The following is a 15,575-nucleotide window of genomic DNA, read 5'->3' as shown; positions in this document are numbered from 1 at the left end:
TTGGTAAACTGTAACTAATTGGATAAAGTACATGTCCAAATTTAGCTTATATGTCTAGTTTAAATATAACAGGTAATGGTACCTAATTCTCAAGTGGCTTTACAGATCTGAAAGTATGACATTTACCAAAAGAGCTTCTAACACAGAGACATGCCAGCCCTTGCAGCATCCCATAGCTCCCCCAAGAAGATAAGTGGTTGCAAATGACCTTCCACCTCCAGGCTTGCCTTTGGGTTTGGCAAAGCCACCCACACAGAAAAAAGCAGCCTTTCACCTCTTTAGCTTCCTAGATGCCACCTGGGGAATCTATCTTCTCATCCTTCCAAGACAGGTAGACTAAATCTTCCCCCCACAGGAAAATTTTGGGGCCTATTGTACTCAGGAGCTAATGGCAAGCCCTGCCTCTAAGGCTGGTGTTCTCCAAGGACAAAGGAGAGACATGGGATTGCTGATGTAGAAAAAAAAAGCTCTCATTTCTGCTCATTTATCCCCCTTAGAACTGTCTAATTGCATTTGATGACTTAAGGTACTGGTAGCTCATTACCTCATTTGTTGTTTCCTGCTAAAATACAGACAGGTGTGCCTCTTTAGCCTGCATAGTCCAGGACTAACAGGTTTCAGGTGTGTCTTCAGAGGTTCAGAGTCTCCAATTTCCTTTAATTGTCTTCTTTTTAGAAGACAATGTTCATACATTTTAACCTAAAGCAAGAGCCTTTTGCTATGGAACCAAGGTATAAATCTGGTCCAGTTTTCTTATAGAGACCTAAAGGTTCCTGGGGGAAAAAGTTCTGCTGTTGTACCAAATTTCAGGTCTAGTGAAAAACTAGTCTCCAGAGCCTATTTTAACCCCACGCATTTTTAAGCATATTTTGCAGGTCACTCCTGCTTTCTGGGCCAAGATCAATTTATAAAGTGCTCTCCAGACAGTGCTAACACCTGCACCAGCTCCTGGGACTTCACCATTGGTACCAACTCTCCTGAATCAAGGACACCTATCAACTAAAATCTGGTTTTATTTGCTATTGTGTCCCATGTATACACACGAGTCTCACCTGTACAACTAGAGCATGTCTCTGTCCCATTATTTCTGGCAGTTAATGACTTTTCCCATGACTAGCCCCATTCATAGGGCCAATAATAACAAGATATTTTTTCTCCTAGCCACCTGCCTTCTCATCTCCCTTAAGAAACAGTTGCCTGAGGTCTCCAGGATGACAGTAAACCAGATGCCACTCCAACCACACCTCTTGCTGAGCTTGAGCCCACCAACTCCCAGCTCTCCCCTCTCCCACATTGTCCCATGCCCCCAGGAAGCAGCCAGACTTGAGCTGGTGCCCCTTGTTCCAAGGAGTCTAAAATGTTTGGTTGTGGGGCTTCACCTCAGCTTTCTGGTACCCCTTTATCCAAAAAGTCTGGAACGTTTGGTTGAAAGCATCACCTCGGCTCCCTAATACCCCCTTATAAGAAAAGTCCAGATTGTTTGCCTGGGAGCTTCACCCCAGCTCCTGGCATAAGCCTCCTCCCCTAGGAGTTGACTCAGTCCAAACTCCACCTCCAAGAAAGTTCGCCAAATGCTGACCCCTCCCCAGCAAGGGTCAAGAAAGTACTCCAAATGGTTACCCCTCCTCAGGGATGGTCGGGGCCACTCTCACAAGCTATTTAAAGTGCCCCCACCCTCCCCGAGAATTAACATGTGGTCTCCGGGTTTTGCATGGTCTTCCCCTCTCCATGTTTTCCTGGAGCCACCCAGGAGTAAGACCATCTATTAAACATAGGTGTCTTTTTAATTTGGTTTGACTGGAATTATTTTCATCAGTGGAGAGTCTTGTCTAAGAAAAAATACCTAAGAGGAAATGATGATGTTTCCCTGCATGCTCATCAAGGAGGTCAGAGATACAGGCTGGGTCTATAGAGCAGCGTGTTGTATGTGGGGTGGGAGTAGAATGCTCACGTTTACATTATTAGTGATATGGAGCTGTGTGGTTGAGTATGAAGGGCCACATCAGTCCTTGGGAGGAGAACATCACACACTGTTTGCCAATCTCAATGGTGGACATTGCATAGTTTCCCCTTTCTGTTCAGCAAATGCTGGGTTCTGCCATTAGTCCCCTGGAGAATTGTGTGCATCAATGATAGGTTCAAGGGGAAGACTTTAAGCATCTCTGCAATTTCTTCTAAGATTCTTAGATCTAGCAGGTTCCTATACGTGGTAGGAAGTTTTGCATAGACTCAGCTACCATGTTACATGTCTGGTGAGATGGCAAGTCAGGCAGATCAGTTTTACTATTCACAGATAGGCTGCAGAAGTCAACAGAAGCATAGGTTATGTGGCAAATCAGTTTCTAGAGGCTCGAGAGAGATGCCTAGGACATATGGAGTTTCATATGCTCACAATCTGCTTTGCTCTGCAGCTGTGGGACCCTGGAAGCAATCCAATCTGAGTTTTCTTCTCAGGCATCACTGGGTTGCCGTGAAGCAGAGCAGAGCATCCTGTCCAAGGAGAGATGAGGACACAGGCCGGGGCTGCGCTGTTTCCAACATTTCCCCCTTCTATCTGATTTTACATCCTTGCTACTTTATGCTGGAGAATTAAGTAAGAGGGAGAAGATTCAAATTTGCTGAGGTTATCGGTCTTTCTGCAGAAGCCAGGTGAAATGTGAGGTCACAAAGGAGAGGAGATACTGGGTCAGATCTGTGGAAGAAGCTATGAAAATTTCCCAGAAAACAGAAATACAAAACAATAGGCTAGCTTAGTGAGTGATTGAATCCTGGATAAGAAAGATGGTGAAGGATTACATGGAAGATACAAAGAAAAAAAGAAATAGTTATGAAAAATGGGAGGAAAGCAAGAGTTTGGGAATACACTAGGTAGGCTACAAATAGTCCGAGTATTTTATCTTTAAAAGATTCCCTTAAGAGTTAGACTATATTTCCCTTTCTTCCTGATAACTAGTATATTAAAAGATATAGGTTTTGGTAAAGATATGGTAAGTTTAGATAAAACTAGTGCAAATTGTTGAAAAGATTTAAATTTGTAGCTACATAACACTGGGAAAACCAGTGTCTTTGATCTACATTTTAAAAAGCTGATAGGGACATAAAAATTATCAGTCTCTTCAGGATTAACTAATTTGCTCCAAAATTACAGTTGATAAACTAACAGGAATCCTTAGGAATACTTGAGAACCCACTAGGCTAGTATATTAATGGCTTGTCTTTTTGCTATGACAAAAATAGCTGATGAAAGAAGCTTATGAAAGGGAGGGTTTTCTTGGCTCATGTTTGTAGGGTACAGTCTCCCACGGTGGGGAAGGTATGACAACAGGAGTCGGAAGCAACTGGTCCATTGCTTCCACAGTCAGGAAGCAATGAGTAATAAATAAAAAATAATGGCACCTATATTCAAAATGTGTCTTCCTACCTCAGTTATGTCTTTCTGGAAATGTACTCACAGACACACATTGACTTGTGTCTTCTAGTTGATTCTAAACCTCGACAAGATGACAGATTAACCATCACAGCTGGGCAGACTATAGCATCTTGAGTTCCTACTCAGACAAACTAGACACTCCAGTTCAGGGATAGAACAAAATGAAACAAGTATAACCAATCATAAACCACCAAGAGAAACTCTGCCTAGAAACTCCATGTTATTCAATCAAATAGGTTTTCTTTATCTGGCTTATGTGAACACATTGTAAACCTGTTCTCCTCAGATCTCCTTGGTGCCAACAAATAGCTTGAGTTTGGTCACTGCCCAATTCATCTATCACTGTGTAAATAAACTCTTTAAAGTGTTAATGTCAATGTGTTTATCTTTTAACAAAAGCAGAGCAATACTGAGTGCCATTTACTTTTATTCCATTTCCGTGCCCAAGGGCAAAATGCTAAATTGCTGAGAAAAGAGCAACAGCACAACAGTTTCTGAGCCAACTGACATCAGCACTAAGCACCTGCATCAATGCAGATTTGTCCTGTGACTATAATGGCAGCCTGGTATTTACAGTTTTATATATGTGGACCATTCCCCCTTGATGTAAACAGTTGAGAGAGCTGTTGAAATATTGAACGCCACAGAGTGATTAGAAAAAGAAGTTGCGAGGAGGGAGACAAAGTGGGAAGTTCTAGAGGGGTCTTATTTTCACTGTATTGGAAAATACACACACACACACACACACACACTTTAATATGATTCCTGATGTTGTGGTGACCACCGACCATAAAATTATTTTGCTGCTACTTAAGAACTATAATTTTGCTACTACAATGAATCATAATATAAAACTCTGTGTTTTCCAATTTTCTTAGGTGACCCCTGTGAAATGTCATTTGACTCAAATGATTAATTTGCCTTTTAAATATGTGTGCTTATACCTATAGACTTGGGTTGCTTTCAGCCTTGGTCAAAGAGGTTTTGGTTTACAGGGAACAACAGTCATGACAGAGATGCATAGTTAGTTAAAATACTGAAAACAAGAGACTGGGAGTTCAGCCTTAACTGGGATGCCTGTATTATCCCCACAACCACCAAGACTCAGGGACCACTGCGCAAGAAGCAGTGGGAAAAAGGTAAGAGGCAGACGATTTGGAGGAGTACTCTGAAATTCTGTCTTCTGGAAATGGATGGCATGGTACTTAACTCATAGCTTCTGTGGTGACCCCCATGAGATCTGTACAAGATGAAGCCAGCCAAAGTTCCAACTAAGATGGGATAGACAGTCTCTAAGCCTCACCCCTGTACTAAAGAGATATCTTCAATGAACCGTGCTGGGGGAAAAGGAATCATTCATCCCTGAGCTAGAGTCCCATGCTCCAGTAAATGGTCCACACCCATGCACGTGCAGACAGCAGTAACTAAATTTAGTGGGTTATGTAAAATAAAAGAAAACACATGAAGTTAGTAGGGGCACATTAGAGGAACCTGGGGAATTTACAGGGTAGAAATGATGGTAGATATGATTATTTCTCCTTATATACATGTACTAAATTTTCAAAACTATTTTTTTAATTTCATTACATTTATTTACTATTTGTGTGTGTGTGTGTGTGTGTGTGTGTGTGTGTTGTACACATGCCAAGGCACATGTGTGGAAGTCAGAGGACAATGTGAGGGAGCAGGCTCCCTCCACCCACAATGTGGGCCCTAGAAATGGAACTCAGATTCTCAGGCATGGCAGCAAGTGTCTTTACCTGCTGAACCATTTTTCTGCCTCCCCCTGAATTTTAAATTGTACTAAAGTTAAATTTATTGAGCAAGTTGTGCCTCCATTCTATTGGATTAGATTAACACTCTACACATTTATATCATGTGACAGAACAAGTTTTAAACCATTAGAAGCAAATGATTCAATTGAATTAATTTGTTATAGTAAAATGTTAAGGGGATAAAAGCTAAAAGAAAAAGAAAAAAAAAGAGAGATGAACTCAGAAACGGGAATTTAACCACAATTGTTTGCCAAACTGATGGAGACCTTCACCATCATTTATGGGTCTTGGATGAATGGCTACTTTTCTACTTCTGGTCTTCTACAGAACTACAGAAAAGCTAGGAACATTTGAGGGCTATTGAACCAACATATCCAGAAGGTAGGTGGGATCCTGAAGAAGTGGGGGCTTTCCTGCTGAGTGCCTCAGTGGCTTGATAAAAATACATTTGCTCATCTGAAACTTTTCTGGAGTGAGTGCCAGATAAGGAATTATCTTGGCATTTTCAAATTGTCTCTTTTCATTTCTTTGAGTCCTATTTAGCATTTACTTGAGATTAATTGCTTCATTAGAGTTCCTGCGCAACACGAATTCAAACTTTAAAAATAGAAAATGTCAAAGTAGAGGTGATGTGTCTGAGATAGAGAGCGTCTTACAGCCGAAATAGAATTCTGGAAAAAACAGAGAAGGTGCTTCAGCCATGGTACATGGCGACTCCAGGGGCTCCATGGAGAAAAACCAGCCCAGGTCGGCTTGAGATGGTGGGGTTCTAGGTTTCATTAGCCTCTGTGATAATTAAGAAATCCTTTTACAGGAAGGTCTTCTGTCATCTAAATCTGGAATTAGGATTATTTGTCTGCCTGCCTGATGGAGAAATTCAAGAGAAGGTGAAGCGAGCCAAGACGACAGGAAAAGCAAAACGGTGACCTGAGAAACATTTTAGCAGCACTGCCATCCTAGTCCACAAATGTGATGGAAGACAAAGTAGGATAGCACAAACCTTACCAAGCCTTCTACACAGTCCCTCAGGAAATCACGTCATCTCTGACTTTTGTCATTTTGACTCCATATTTACACAATGGCTTCCAGTTACTTTAGGGCTGCCTGTGATTTCTGCACTGAAGCAAAAAAATTTTAGTCAATTTACTCTATTGGGTATATGAACTCCTACAAGAAAGGAAATATGGGTCTCTCCTCCCAATTTCATCTCCTCGGCCCTTTAAACCCCCTCCCTTCTTTTCTTCTGCTTGCAGGATATGGATGGCAATTATAAGAAGACTACCTGAAAAAAACACATTATTGAATTCCTTTGGCTTTCAGCAAATTTGTGAGCCCTACAGTCCCCAAGCCAGGCTTTATTTGCTACATTGTATAGTTTCCCAGGTAAGCTGCATTTCATGACAAAACCCTTGCCTTCCTTGCCCACCCCTTGTTGTATTTCCCAGAAACACTGAGTTTTTTTCTTTCCATTCTCAAGTACTTCCTTTACTTATCTTATTAACTCCTTTATTGTTACACAGAGAGAGGAGGCATTTTACTGTTCCTATCACTGACACTGACCAGGCAGCTGATTTATCATATGTGACACAAGAGAAAAACATGCACACACTAATTTATATTCATAGAGTCCTCATTTGTACTCTCCAAACAGATATGATACAATCCATCTAACCTATCCAGGAAGTTCCAGAGCCCTGTCATTTGGTAATATTTTTTTCTCCATTGTAAGGAAAAAAAATAGTATATGAGAGGAAAAATATTCCAATAAAACTAAAGCAAATAATTCAAGGGTGAATGAAAGAAGAAGGTGTTGCTAAGCAGTGTGTGAATTCTCAAACCTAATTTCATAACACTTAAGAGGCAAAGGAAAACTTGGACCTGAAGTCTAAAGAATGATACCATGTCCTCGTTAGTCTCCATTTCAGTAAATAACGCAAGACAAAACAAGAGATAACCATCAGTACAACAGGGTACCTTCTGCTACAACACTTAAACAGAGGCTGGCCTGTCGATTCTTAACACACAGAACTTCCCTTATTCTTTTCCTTTAAAAACATCTGTGAATTTTTAGCATAATTTTTACCATATCACACACCAAACCAAACTGGAAAAAAGGTAACATTTACCTCTTTTTTTTTTTTTTTTTTAGAGATTTCATACCTTCAATTAATACCTTAGTAATCAAGATCTTTTGGAGACCACACATTTAGGTTAGGTCTTTTGGGACTCACTCTCAAGAGCAAGCATCCTAAGTGCCCAAGCCTGGCTAAATTCTCTCAAGTACTTGTGCTACTTGCCCTGAACTTCACACAGTCACAAACGTAGGCTATTGCCTTGAAGCTGTTTCCTGGACTCTGAACTCCACGGGAAGAATGGTGTGGCAGACCTGTTTCCCATGTGACTCGGGACTAGACCCAAAGTCTCTCCGTGATGTCTCCAGTACGTGCACATTGAATTCACAAGTTAGGATTTTCAAGGTATTTACACCATTTGAAAGTTTTGGGCCGGGCGGTGGTGGCACACGCCTTTAATCCTAGCACTTGGGAGGCAGGCCAACCTGTTCTACAAGAACTAGTTCCAGGACAGGCTCCAAAACTGCAGGGAAACCCTGTCTAGAAAAACAAAGCAACAAAACAAAAGAAAAGAATCATATAAGGGTTTTAGGGTCCATGAATCATCCTACAAAAGACCACCACTCACATATGCAGAAACAAGAGCCTGTTTATTCCTCGATAGAAAAATTCCTGCATGTGGGGTTCAGTCACACAGCAAAATGGTGAAGACCCTGGAGAGAAGCTCTCAGGTTCCTTTTATACACTGCTTGGGGAATTCCAGGGACATTTAGGTCATCTCCAGCAAACATAATTGGCTAAACAAGCAACATTTAAATTAGTTTAAATTTGATTGGCTGTGGCACCTTTGGACACATCAGGACAAGCTAGGCATTTATCAGAAAAGTGGGGGGCGTGGTTTGCAGGATCTGCCCTTTTCTGATTGGCCAACTCTAGCCTGTCAGTACCTTACAGGCTGTCAGGGCTCAGTGGGCTGGGGAAGAAGTCATGTTCCCAGCATCATCACCAGAGAATGGGGAAATGGCGAACTGGAAGCAGAGCTGGGGACCCATGTCAAAGGCCTACACGAAGCAAGCAGGAGCAGCTGTCCTGGGTCGGGCTTCCAGCTCCACACCTACACTCACCTAATACCCTGCTTCACCACAGCCTGGCACCAGCTCCACCACACAACCCATATTCCACTGGATGCCTCCGGCCGTCTCATAAAACAAGAAGTGGATTTTGTGGCAAGGTTTCCACGAATCTCAAAGTGCTGAGTCATTGATACTCTTTGCTGAAAAGCTGGACAGTGTGATGTGAGTACAGTTAAGATGTCTAGAAGTTTCTAAAATGAATAAATAAAGTGACGTGCAGCTGTTGCCTTCACACATGAGAGATTTTGAGAACAGCTGTTGATGAAGTCAGTGGAATAGTGAGTTCCTGCTAAGGTGGACAGTGACTAGGGGTGGGGCTGTTTTAGATCTCTGTTCCCTTCCTGCGCGGCCACACTCTTCTGTATTATTTAAAGGGACAGCACAGTGGGAAAAGACAGTAGTGACCTTAGCATGGACCTATAAAAATCAGCAGTGAGATGTCTCAATGCATAAAGAAGCCTGGCAACCTAGGTTTAATCCCTAGGACCCAAGGAAAGGTGGAGGGAGAGAAATGGCTCCACAAAGTCATTCCTTGACCTCTCTATATATGCTGTGCCCCCCCCCCACAAGGGTGGGGTATGCACAAATAAACACCCAAATAAATAAATAAGTCGACATTAGGATAGAGACATGATATCCTTCAAACTTCCTATTCCATAATGAATAAGAACAATTCCTCAACCTCTATTTTAGAGTGCCTATTGAGGTTTCAAACTTCATTCTTATCTCTAATGAAATAAACATAGAGCAATACACAAGTGCCTGAGAAAATCAGTGGGAAAAAAGCAGATGCTTGACTGGTTTGTTTGATTCATTTGCTTAGAGACTTGAAGAAATATTTGATAAGGTAAGTTATTAGTGATAGGGATGGGTAACACGAATTTATAAGATTAGCTATCAAGGTATTATATATATATATATTGCAATAATAGTATAAGCAGATAATATTTCTGTTATGTACATGGGGAAATACTATTACATGGACCAGCTATAATTTGTTTTGTCTTATTATATGCTTGATTTAAAAATGGCCACTCTCATAATCAGATGAGCATGAAATGAACGTTGTGATTCAGTTTTAAACATGAAAAATGTTTCCAATAAAATAGTTATTTAAGTTTTTGGAGAAAGATATTACAACTTGACAAAGTGCATTAGCATATTAAACAGGATCTTCTGGAAAAGAAGTCAGTACGTCAAGGACTTTCCATGGAATGGAATCAATCCTTCAGACCTGGCTGAACAGAAAGGAAAAACTCACCAAAATTGCCACGATTACAAACCCCCATCTCCAGATGAACTCACACCCCAGTGATGTCATAGTCATCTCTATATGAACTCACACCCATAGTGATGTCATACTTATTGCTTTTGGGGGGGCTATTTGTTTTATTTTTATTTTTTTAGTGTTTTGTTTTGTTGGAGACAAAGAATTACTATGAAGCTCACACTGGCCTCAAATTCTCATTCTTCTGTCCCACACTCCCAAGTTCTGGGATTACATGTGTTTAACACCATGCCTACCTTAAAATGTTCACAGTTTTCAGTCACTTAAGTGAGAAATGGACAATGTAAGATATGTTAATTTAATCCCCAAATGAGAGAAGACTGACCACTGACCTAAATCACCATGGCTTAATTAATTCAAGCAAGAAGTTAATTAAAGAAAGCTTTTATATTCTTGCACATGGGTTGGGGCTGTCTCTCTCTAAAAGCAGAATTCAAGAGATTAGCACTGGACCTAAGGAAGACAAGATTTTCATAGTTCAGGGGTAGGAGGTTTCCAAATGGAAATTTGGCAGGCAAAATAGGTGGCAATACAACACAAGCATAACAAATTAGTCATAATCACCTCCTAAAACAAAGACATAGTTACAAGTGGGCATAACAAGGTATGATGGAGGATAGTTATCTATGTTATTTTTATTGGTTAATTAATAAAGAAACTGTCTTGGCCCTTTAAGAGGACAGAAAATTAGGTAGACAGAGTAGACAGAACAGAATTGTGGGAGAAAGTAAGCAGAGTTGGGGAGACACTTTAGACAGTCACCATAGTGGGTCGCCATGTTTTTTTTCCTCCAAGATGGACACAGGTTAAGGTCTCTCCTGGTAAGCGATCCACCTTGTGGTGTTATATAAATTACTAAATATGGGTTAAAACAAGATATGAGAATCAACCAATAAGAAGCTACAGATAACAGACCAGGGGCCATACAGTATTTAAAAGAATACAGTTTCCGTGTAATTATTTTGGGTAAAGCTAGCTGGGTGGCGGGACACAGTCCCTCTGCGCAAGAGAAATAACTGTGTCCACATTCCCAAATATTGTTTATAAATGTTCTTTTACATTTAAAGGGGGATATAATATAGATATAAATGATTTACATTGGTATGGATTTTAAGGTCAATTTTATATGTATATGTATTTCTGATCTTCATTAAGCTATTGTGATTGTGTAGTTCATTTTAAAATGTAATGTATAATTAAAAAATATAGATTGTTAATGGATAATCATCGATAATAGTCAAGCTTATAGTCATGTTAGTTAGATTTTCTAGATATATAGAGATATATTTTAGTTAAATAGACATTCTTCATATCTTTCAAAGGCTACAAAATATGACATTTTAAATGTTTTTAATAACTTAGATTTTTCATGACAATGAGACATGTCTGCTCCTGGCAGGACCAATCTACTTCAAGAAAAAGATGGATATCAAAGAGGCTACTTATGGAGTTTGATAGCCATTTGGACAAAAAACTATTCTTGCCTGGACTGTTGTTTAAACTGGACACAAAGAACCCACAAAAAGAGGACTGCTAAACTTGCCTAAAGGTGAGATGGTCTTTCGGGGTTCCTGATTCATGAAAGAGTCTGCGAGACATTCTACAGGACACAACAAAAAGTGACTAAACTGTCTTTAAAATTTCCTGCTTCATGAAAATGTCTGCTGGACACTATGGGCCTGAAGGCCAAAGATGGATGCCCCAACAGTACAAAAGAACTTTGGGTGACTGTCCAGACAGCGAGTTGTCTCTGTCATTTCTAGAGTTTAAAAGTTACATATTTCTTGTTTACTTAGGTAACATTATATCCTTCTGGAGTCTTTGATGGAGTTAAAAAATGGTTCATAGTTATAGTTTTCCTTAGTTATGATATGATGTGGGAGAGTCTTCTGTTTGTCTTGATTTCATTCATTAATAAAGAAACTGCCTTGGCCAGCCCTTAGGTGGGTGGAGTAGACAGAACAGGAAGAAGGAAGTGAGGTAGATGGCTCAGTTAGATGCCATGCCTCTCCTAAGTTAGCCAGACTGCTGTGCCCCTGCTCAGGGAAACAGACAGCAATGAAGCTCCAGCCCAAGATGGACGTTCACTAGAATCTTTCTGGTAAGACACCACTTCATGGTGCTACACAGATTATTAGAAATGGGTTAAAGCAAGATGTGAGAAAGAGGCTGGAATTAATGGGCCAGGCAGTGTTTAAAAGAATACAATTTGTGTGTTGTTATTTTGGGGCATAAGCTAGCTGGTGGCCGGGAGCAGGGCAGCAGGAAGCCGGCCCGCAGCTCCACACTACAATGATAAAAGATAAAATAGATCTAAATATTATAACTGTAATTCTTGCTTGATAACTGTTTTGTTATATATAATTTTACTATGTTAAAGTTAAAGCCTTTCTTTTTTGTTTAAACAGAAAAAGGGGAAATGATGGAGGATAGTTATCTGTCTGTGTTACTTTCATTGGTTAATTAATAAAGAAACTGCCTTGACCCTTTAAGAGGACAGAAAATTAGGTAGGCGGAGTAGACAGAACAGAATTGTGGGAGAAAGGAAGCAGAGTTGGGGAGACACTTTAGACAGTCGCCATAGTGAGTCGCCATGCTTCTCCTCTCCGAGATGGACACAGGTTAAGATCTCTCCTGGTAAGCAATCCACCTTGTGGTGTTATATAAATTACTAAATATGGGTTAAAACAAGATATGAGAATCAACCAATAAGAAGCTACAGATAACGGGCCAGGGGCCATACAGTATTTAAAAGAATACAGTTTCCATGTAATTATTTTGGGTAAAGCTAGCCAGGTGGTGGGACACAACCCCGCCGCTCCTTTCTACAAAGGTCATCATGACAACAGGTCGTATTACAAGGTAGCCATAGATGGTCATATAACCTTTTGAAACAAAGATATGGTTGCAAAATAGTCATAAACAACTTTTGAAACAAAGACATGATTGCCTTTCCTGGAACAGTCAGTACAAAACCATTTGTAATTAAGATTACAGGTGGGGAATAGTGCAATCTTTGAGAAACAGAGGTTTAATTATAAACATGAATGAGCCTTGCTTTTCTTCATGATAAGATAGCTTTCAAACCTAAGATGGAGGCAGGATGGTTCACCAATATTGGTTTCCTTTCCTGGGTCATTACTGGACACCATTACCTCCTGAAGTGGCGGAGTTGAATCCATGTAAAGTATGAATCATTAACACAATTGCCTACAAAGGGTAGAGTTTGTTCTGATACACTGGAGAGGGTCAGTGGTAATTTAGAAAGAGAACAGCTGTTTGGTTTCATCTGATGCATCACAGAAGAACACATGCCCATAGAGCAAGAGCCTTCAATGTTTGAAGAAACCTTCATAATGCATTTTTCTATATAGTATCTTCCTACTTACAATATTCTCATGATTAAAAGCAACTCCTCATATCTGAGGGGTGAACTTTGACACAGGGCCTCATTTTTTTATTGAGATCTATGTAGATTCTAAATACTGAATAGCTAATAAACAACCCATTTCTTCTCTGACCTCTCTCTTTGTGTAAGGCAGGCCACTGAAACTGTTTGGTCTGAAAAGGACCACACTCCTGGAAGCAACTTATTTAATACTTATTTATTTTTGCAGCTGGACCTGAGTGTTGCTTTTCTTTAATCCCCTCTTAAACATTAAAATATCATTGGGATAATAAGAAAACTAATCAACTAAAATCCGCTGAAAGTCATCAGATGATAGATGATAGAAAGAAAGCAAAGCTCCCAAGAAAGGAGTCCTGTGAAGGAATGCAGAGTCACAGAAGGAGGGCTTGCCAAAGCAAGGGTTGCTGATCCCTCTCAAAGTTTCTAATTGAAAAGACCAAAGTGGGATTGAGATGAACATTTCTAGTAGGTGATGCTGCTAATCATTGAGAACAGCTGCCCAAAGGGAACACAGCACAGGAAGACTGTCCAGAATGAGCCATAGACTTTGCTAAGCCATGCAGGAGCCGAGATGGGAGAGACCATTGTACCATCATTGGTTGTGTAACGTTTGTTTGAGCCTGACTCTGTTGCCAGTTTGCTCACTCAAAAATAATTTATTGACACTAGCCATGTGTCAGCTATTGGTTTAGTCATAGGTCCATAAGTTAATTAGCCATTTCATCATCTCAGAGCCATTTAAATATTTATTGCACTCCAAATATTGGTCAGGGCATGAACTAACATCTGGAAAGAGGCTGGTCTCAGCAGCAGTGAATCAGAACTGGCTCCTGGCTTCTCTGGTGTCATTCATATTTAGAAGAGACCTTGAAGGAAACCTTGGCTGTTTGTGTATAGGCTAAAGAATACACAGTATAGCTGTTGGCCATGTTGTCCTGGGGACTGTGATGCTCTGTACAATCCTGAAGCTCAGTTGCAGAGATGTCTGTCTCTCCTTTGCTGACAGCCTGGCCCTTTGGGTCCAGTTGGGGACAATAAGCGCTTTTCTGTTAGTAGAAAGCAGGTTGTACCTTTTCTGTTGTTGCCTCTGTGTTTGGCAGCAGGACTCCAGACATGCTTTTGCTGGAAACAGTGCCTGTCCAATAAAGAAAAAATAAAAAATGTATGTTAGGCAGCCTGTCAAAGCTGCCCAAGGCTGCTCTCCTGCAGTGTTTCATCAAAAATATCCTGTGTGCTCTGCAGAGATCTGCCCCTTTCCTGGGTCTGCAGGACAGTGGTTAATAGAGGTCAAGGAGTCCCAAACATATCTGCTTGCCCACTCCTCAGATTGTTCCTGTTGACAAATAATTCTTATATTTCTCTTCTCTATATTTCTCTTCTCTATATTTCTCTTCTCTTCTCTTCTCTTCTCTTCTCTTCTCTTCTCTTCTCTTCTCTTCTCTTCTCTTCTCTTCCCTTCCCTTCCCTTCCCTTCCCTTCCCTTCCCTTCCCTTCCCTTCCCTTCCTTTCTCCTCCCCTCCCCTCCCCTCCCCTCCCCTCTCCTCCCCTCTCCCCCTCTCTTCTGGTCAATCTCTATTGTTTTTTTGGGTTCTGATCTCTTTTTACTAATTCAGTATGATCATACTGAAGACAAAATGGCACTCTTGGTATTGTCTGGGTTTTGTTCCCTTGCTTTTCTGAGTCTGTCAATTTTAAAAAACCATATAGATGTACTCCCTACTTCAACCTTGAGCACAAAGACATTCAGAAAGCATAGGAAGCATTTTCTTTTACATCCTAGAACAAACCAGAAGAGCAGCCATGAACTGTTCAAGGTCTATGATGGGTGTGGAAGTCTGTCATCTTTTTCTGGAAAGTTTGAGTGATAATTATATAGAGCCAGGAGCAGATGTACACAATACCATACAATATTTAGGTGCCTGAGACAGAAAGTTCACAACAAGTTTGAGGCCAGCATCAGTCACACAGTGAGTTCTAGGACAGCTTCAGAAACACAGTAAGACCTCCCCACAACACACTTCGAGAGGTAGGTAGATGATAGATAGATGATAGATAGATAGATATAGATAGATAGAAGAAATAATGAGAATTTCAAGAGTGTTTAAGTTGGTTTAAGTTCAACAGCATTTTAAGAGCTTATTTTTGAGATATTTGCATTAATTTTTAAAATAAAAATTATTACACTTATACTACTTAAACATAAAATCTTTTGAATCATTGATGTGGCTAATAGGGCTAATAGTAGCTTTCCAAGGGTTCTGATGTGTATTATAGGATAAATGATGAAAGAACATTAACAAGGGCTTAATACATGCTCTTCATTTCTATATAAAGAAACGCTCTCCAAGAGTCTGGTGATATCCTCCAGTTCGGAGTAGGGAGGCAATGAAAAGCCTTCTCTTACCTTCCAGGACTGTGTTCCTCACTATGCCTGGAGGAACCACCTTGATGCTTTCTGTTGTATACAA

General features: G+C 40.4%; 1 non-coding gene across 1 annotated transcript; it reads right to left on the bottom strand.

Moving 5' to 3' along the window:
• Positions 1 to 14,812: 14,812 nt before the first annotated feature.
• LOC119822065 lies at positions 14,813 to 14,938 on the bottom strand. Its single transcript, XR_005286672.1, has one exon. It is a non-coding gene; the product is annotated as a small nucleolar RNA SNORA31 (small nucleolar RNA).
• Positions 14,939 to 15,575: the final 637 nt, after the last annotated feature.

The sequence above is a fragment of the Arvicola amphibius genome, chromosome 8 (genome assembly GCF_903992535.2).
Source record: "Arvicola amphibius chromosome 8, mArvAmp1.2, whole genome shotgun sequence".
NCBI lineage: Eukaryota > Metazoa > Chordata > Mammalia > Rodentia > Cricetidae > Arvicola > Arvicola amphibius.
The sequence above is the reverse complement of the archived record's forward strand: the minus strand, read 5'-3'. Positions and strand labels throughout refer to the sequence as shown.